General features: G+C 46.4%; 1 protein-coding gene across 50 annotated transcripts in view; it reads left to right on the forward strand.

The window, feature by feature from the left end:
- The window catches only part of ino80 (INO80 complex ATPase subunit), a 122,097-nt gene that overhangs the window by 111,894 nt on the left and 4,203 nt on the right, over positions 1-6,000 (forward strand). The gene's annotated exons all lie outside the window — the stretch shown is intronic.

Raw genomic sequence — 6,000 nt, forward strand, 5'->3', positions numbered from 1 at the left:
AGTGGTGACGAGGTCAACGACACGACATAGTGGTGACGAGGTCAACGACACGACATAGTGGTGACGAGGTCAACGACACGACATAGTGGTGACGAGGTCAACGACACGACATAGTGGTGACGAGGTCAACGACAACGACATAGTGGTGACGAGGTCAACGACAACGACATAGTGGTGACGGGGTCAACGACAACGACATAGTGGTGACGGGGTCAACGACACGACATAGTGGTGACGAGGTCAACGACACGACATAGTGGTGACGAGGTCAACGACAACGACATAGTGGTGACGAGGTCAACGACAACAACATAGTGGTGACGAGGTCAACGACACGACATAGTGGTGACGAGGTCAACGACACGACATAGTGGTGACGAGGTCAACGACACGACATAGTGGTGACGAGGTCAACGACACGACATAGTGGTGACGAGGTCAACGACACGACATAGTGGTGACGAGGTCAACGACACGACATAGTGGTGACGAGGTCAACGACACGACATAGTGGTGACGAGGTCAACGACACGACATAGTGGTGACGAGGTCAACGACAACGACATAGTGGTGACAAGGTCAGTCGGGAGAGGTAGGCCCTAATCAGTGTGACTGGCTAGCTGAAAGGTGATGATCTCCTCTTTATTTAGATCACAGTAGTATTATCTCTGAGTGAGTCTGTTTCCCTATATGTTTGCAATACCTGATTATTTGAGCCCGTGCCATTTTGAATTTGCTGAACGCTATCAATAATAACTCAGAAATGTGATTTACGGTGCTCACAGTTTTCTGTTAGGTACATTATGGCCCTAGGTCTATGTTCCTCTTGTGTTTTCTGTCCAATGGTTTCTTGGAAGAATTAGGTCAATTTAAAATCTGACCTCTCTGACGTACTTCCAAAGTGATCAAATGAACAATATTTCAAACGAGCATGAATGATTTAGCTGCTTTAGTTCTGGCCCAGGAGACTCTAGCGAAATCCAATCGTCCTTTTGGGAAACTGTACAATCAGAACCAGTCCCAGAATAACACATTCTAGAAAATAAAGTTGTTGGAGTTGTCATGGTGATGTGTTTGTGCCAATAGAATGAGTGATGACTCTGTGCTAATGAGAAGAGGGATGTAGTTTAGTCGACTGGGCTGGGGGGTTGATGGTTAGGGACTAGAGGGCTGTAGTGTAGTCGACTGGGCTGGAGGGTTGATGGTTAGGGACTAGATGAGGGCTGTAGTGTAGTCGACTAGGTTGGAGGTTTGATGGTTAGGGACTAGATGAGGGCTGTAGTGTAGTCGACTAGGTTGGAGGTTTGATGTTAGGGACTAGATGAGGGATGTAGTGTAGTCGACTAGGTTGGAGGGTTGATGTTAGGGACTAGATGAGGGATGTAGTTTAGTCGACTGGGGTTGGAGGGTTGATGGTTAGGGACTAGATGAGGGCTGTAGTGTAGTCGACTGGGGTTGGAGGGTTGATGGTTAGGGACTAGATGAGGGCTGTAGTTTAGTCGACTGGGGTTGGAGGGTTGATGGTTAGGGACTAGATGAGGGATGTAGTTTAGTCGACTGGGGTTGGAGGGTTGATGGTTAGGGACTAGATGAGGGCTGTAGTGTAGTCGACTAGGTTGGAGGTTTGATGATTAGGGACTAGATGAGGGATGTAGTTTAGTCGACTGGGGTTGGAGGGTTGATGGTTAGGGACTAGATGAGGGATGTAGTTTAGTCGACTGGGGTTGGAGGGTTGATGGTTAGGGACTAGATGAGGGCTGTAGTGTAGTCGACTAGGTTGGAGGTTTGATGTTAGGGACTAGATGAGGGATGTAGTGTAGTCGACTAGGTTGGAGGGTTGATGTTAGGGACTAGATGAGGGCTGTAGTGTAGTCGACTAGGTTGGAGGGTTGATGGTTAGGGACTAGATGAGGGATGTAGTTTAGTCGACTGGGGTTGGAGGGTTGATGTTAGGGACTAGATGAGGGATGTAGTTTAGTCGACTGGGGTTGGAGGGTTGATGGTTAGGGACTAGATGAGGGCTGTAGTGTAGTCGACTAGGTTGGAGGTTTGATGTTAGGGACTAGATGAGGGATGTAGTGTAGTCGACTAGGTTGGAGGGTTGATGATTAGGGACTAGATGAGGGCTGTAGTGTAGTGGGCTGGGGTTGGAGGGTTGATGTTAGGGACTAGATGAGGGCTGTAGTGTAGTCGACTAGGTTGGAGGTTTGATGATTAGGGACTAGATGAGGGATGTAGTGTAGTCGACTAGGTTGGAGGTTTGATGATTAGGGACTAGATGAGGGATGTAGTGTAGTCGACTAGGTTGGAGGGTTGATGGTTAGGGACTAGATGAGGGATGTAGTGTAGTCGACTAGGTTGGAGGGTTGATGGTTAGGGACTAGATGAGGGCTGTAGTGTAGTCGACTGGGTTGGAGGGTTGATGGTTAGGGACTAGATGAGGGCTGTAGTGTAGTCGACTAGGTTGGAGGTTTGATGTTAGGGACTAGATGAGGGATGTAGTGTAGTCGACTAGGTTGGAGGGTTGATGGTTAGGGACTAGATGAGGGATGTAGTGTAGTCGACTGGGTTGGAGGGTTGATGGTTAGGGACTAGATGAGGGCTGTAGTGTAGTCGACTAGGTTGGAGGTTTGATGTTAGGGACTAGATGAGGGATGTAGTGTAGTCGACTAGGTTGGAGGGTTGATGTTAGGGACTAGATGAGGGCTGTAGTGTAGTCGACTAGGTTGGAGGGTTGATGGTTAGGGACTAGATGAGGGATGTAGTTTAGTCGACTGGGGTTGGAGGGTTGATGGTTAGGGACTAGATGAGGGCTGTAGTGTAGTCGACTAGGTTGGAGGTTTGATGTTAGGGACTAGATGAGGGCTGTAGTGTAGTCGACTAGGTTGGAGGTTTGATGATTAGGGACTAGATGAGGGCTGTAGTGTAGTCGACTGGGGTTGGAGGGTTGATGGTTAGGGACTAGATGAGGGCTGTAGTGTAGTCGACTGGGGTTGGAGGGTTGATGGTTAGGGACTAGATGAGGGCTGTAGTGTAGTCGACTAGGTTGGAGGGTTGATGTTAGGGACTAGATGAGGGCTGTAGTGTAGTCGACTAGGTTGGAGGGTTGATGTTAGGGACTAGATGAGGGATGTAGTGTAGTCGACTGGGCTGGAGGGTTGATGGTTAGGGACTAGATGAGGGCTGTAGTGTAGTCGACTGGGCTGGGGACTAGGGGATTACACTAAAGAGGGAGATTGTAGCATGTAGACTACTATATCATGCAGAAAGCAGGGTGAGGTAAGTGGGAGAGAAGAAGAGGGAGATGAGATCGAGGATGGAGGGAGAGTTGAGATGATTGGAGGGAGATGAGATGGAGTAAGGGAGGAATGCATACTCTGAGTGGAGAAGTTGTGGTATATTACAGTCTGTCATGGGGAAAGAGGGAGAGGAGGAGGGTGATGTCTGAACCACAGCGTCTGGATCAGAACCCAGAGATTAAGAAATTATTTGGGCTGCAACCTCAGAGAAAAGGAGGAGAGGAGAGAATTGGGCCAATCATCAGACACACTGGAACACACTGGAAAAGGAGATCGTCTGCCACGGTTGTATGGAGTACTTGTTAAAGTCTTAGAAAGATGATGTAACAGGGTTGTACTATATATTATCGTAGATGTGAAGCGTTAGTCAATCAATTAAATGTATTTATAAAACCCTTTTTACATCAGCCAATGTCTCAAAGTGCTGTACAGAAACCCAGGATAAAACCCCAAACAGCAAGCAATGCAGATTTTAGAAGCACCGTGGCTAGGAAAAACTCCCTAGAGAGGAACCAGGCTCTGATGGGTGGCCAGTCCTCTTCTGGTTGTGTCGGGTGGAGATTATAACAGAACATGGCCAAGATGTTCAAATGTTCATAGATGACCAGCAGGAGATTATAACAGAACATGGCCAAGATGTTCAAATGTTCATAGATGACCAGCAGGAGATTATAACAGAACATGGCCAAGATGTTCAAATGTTCATAGATGACCAGCAGGAGATTATAACAGAACATGGCCAAGATGTTCAAATGTTCATAGATGATCAGCAGGAGATTATAACAGAACATGGCCAAGATGTTCAAATGTTCATAGATGACCAGCAGGAGATTATAACAGAACATGGCCAAGATGTTCAAATGTTCATAGATGACCAGCAGGAGATTATAACAGAACATGGCCAAGATGTTCAAATGTTCATAGATGACCAGCAGGAGATTATAACAGAACATGGCCAAGATGTTCAAATGTTCATAGATGACCAGCAGGAGATTATAACAGAACATGGCCAAGATGTTCAAATGTTCATAGATGACCAGCAGGAGATTATAACAGAACATGGCCAAGATGTTCAAATGTTCATAGATGACCAGCAGGAGATTATAACAGAACATGGCCAAGATGTTCAAATGTTCATAGATGACCAGCAGGAGATTATAACAGAACATGGCCAAGATGTTCAAATGTTCATAGATGACCAACAGGATCAGATAATAATAATCCCAGTGGTTGTCGAGGATGCAACAGGTCAGCACCTCAGGAGTAAATGTCAGTTGGCTTTTCGTAGCCGATCATTCAGAGTTACAGACAACAGGTGTGGTAGAGGGTCCAAAACAGCAGGTCCAGGACAAGGTAGTCCAGTGAACAGGTCCGGGTTCCATAGCCGCAGGCAGAACAGTTGAAACTGCTGGAGCAGCAGCACGGCCAGGTGGACTGGGGACAGCAAGGAGTCATCAGGCCAGGTAGTCCTGAGGCATGGTCCTAGTGCTCAGGTACTCAGAGAGAGCAGCATAAATACTGGAGGCTGAGACAGGAGGCGTTGGGAGACACCGTGGCCCTGACCGACGATACCCCCGGACAGGGCCAAACAGGCAGGATATAACCCCACGCACTTTGCCAAATACAGCCCCACACCACTAGAGGGATATCTTCAACTACCCTGAGACAAGGCGGAAAGATAGGTAGGAGCAAGCCCATGTAATGCTTTGTAGGTTAGCAGTAAAACCTTGAAATTAGCCCTAGCCTTAACAGGAAGCAAGTGTAGAGAGGCTAGCACTGGAGTAATGTGATCACATTTTTTGGGGTTCTAGTCAAGATTCTAGTGCTTTATCCGGTTGCTGGAAAGTAGAGCTTTACAGTAGTCTAATCAAGAAGTGACAGAAGCATGGATGATAATCTTTGGATATAAAGTTTCTGATTTTTGCAATGTTACGAAGATGGAAATAAGCTGTCCTTGAAATAGTCTTGATATGTTCGTCAAAAGAGAGATCAGGGTCCAGAGTAACACTGAGGTCCATCACAATTTTATTTGAGTTGACTGTACAACCATCAAGATTAATTGTCAGATCCAACAGAAGATCTCTTTCTTTGGACCGAGAACAAGCATCTCTGTTATGTCCGAGTTTAAAAGTAGAACATTTGCCGCCATCCACTTCCTTATGTCTGAAACACAGGCTTCCACGGAGGGCTATTTTGGGGCTTCACCGTATTTCATCTAAATGTACAGCTGTGTATCGTCCGCATAGCAGTGAAAGTTAACATTTGTTTCCGAATGACATCACCAAGAGTTAAAATATACAGTGAAAACAAAAGTGGTCCTAAAACAGAACCTTGAGGAACACAGAAATGTCAAAGACAAACCATCCACAGGGACAAACTGATATCTTTCTGACAGATAAGATCTAAACCAGGCCAGAACATGGCTGGTTTATTTGGGTTTGGGCCAATTTGGGTTTCCAATCTGTGGCGATCGATGGTATCAAAAGCAGCACTAATGTCTAGGAGCACGAGGACAGATGTAGAGCCTTGGTCTGACACCAATTAAAGGTAATTTACCACCTTCCCAAGTGCAGTCTCAGTGCACCAGACTGAAGCGTTTCGTATACATTGTCTTCAGGAAGGCAGTGAGTTACTGCGCAACAGCTTTTTCAAAGTATTTTGAGAGGAATGGAAGATTCGATATAGGCTGATCATTTTTTCT

Source organism: Oncorhynchus keta, chromosome 8 (assembly GCF_023373465.1).
Source record: "Oncorhynchus keta strain PuntledgeMale-10-30-2019 chromosome 8, Oket_V2, whole genome shotgun sequence".
Lineage (NCBI taxonomy): Eukaryota > Metazoa > Chordata > Actinopteri > Salmoniformes > Salmonidae > Oncorhynchus > Oncorhynchus keta.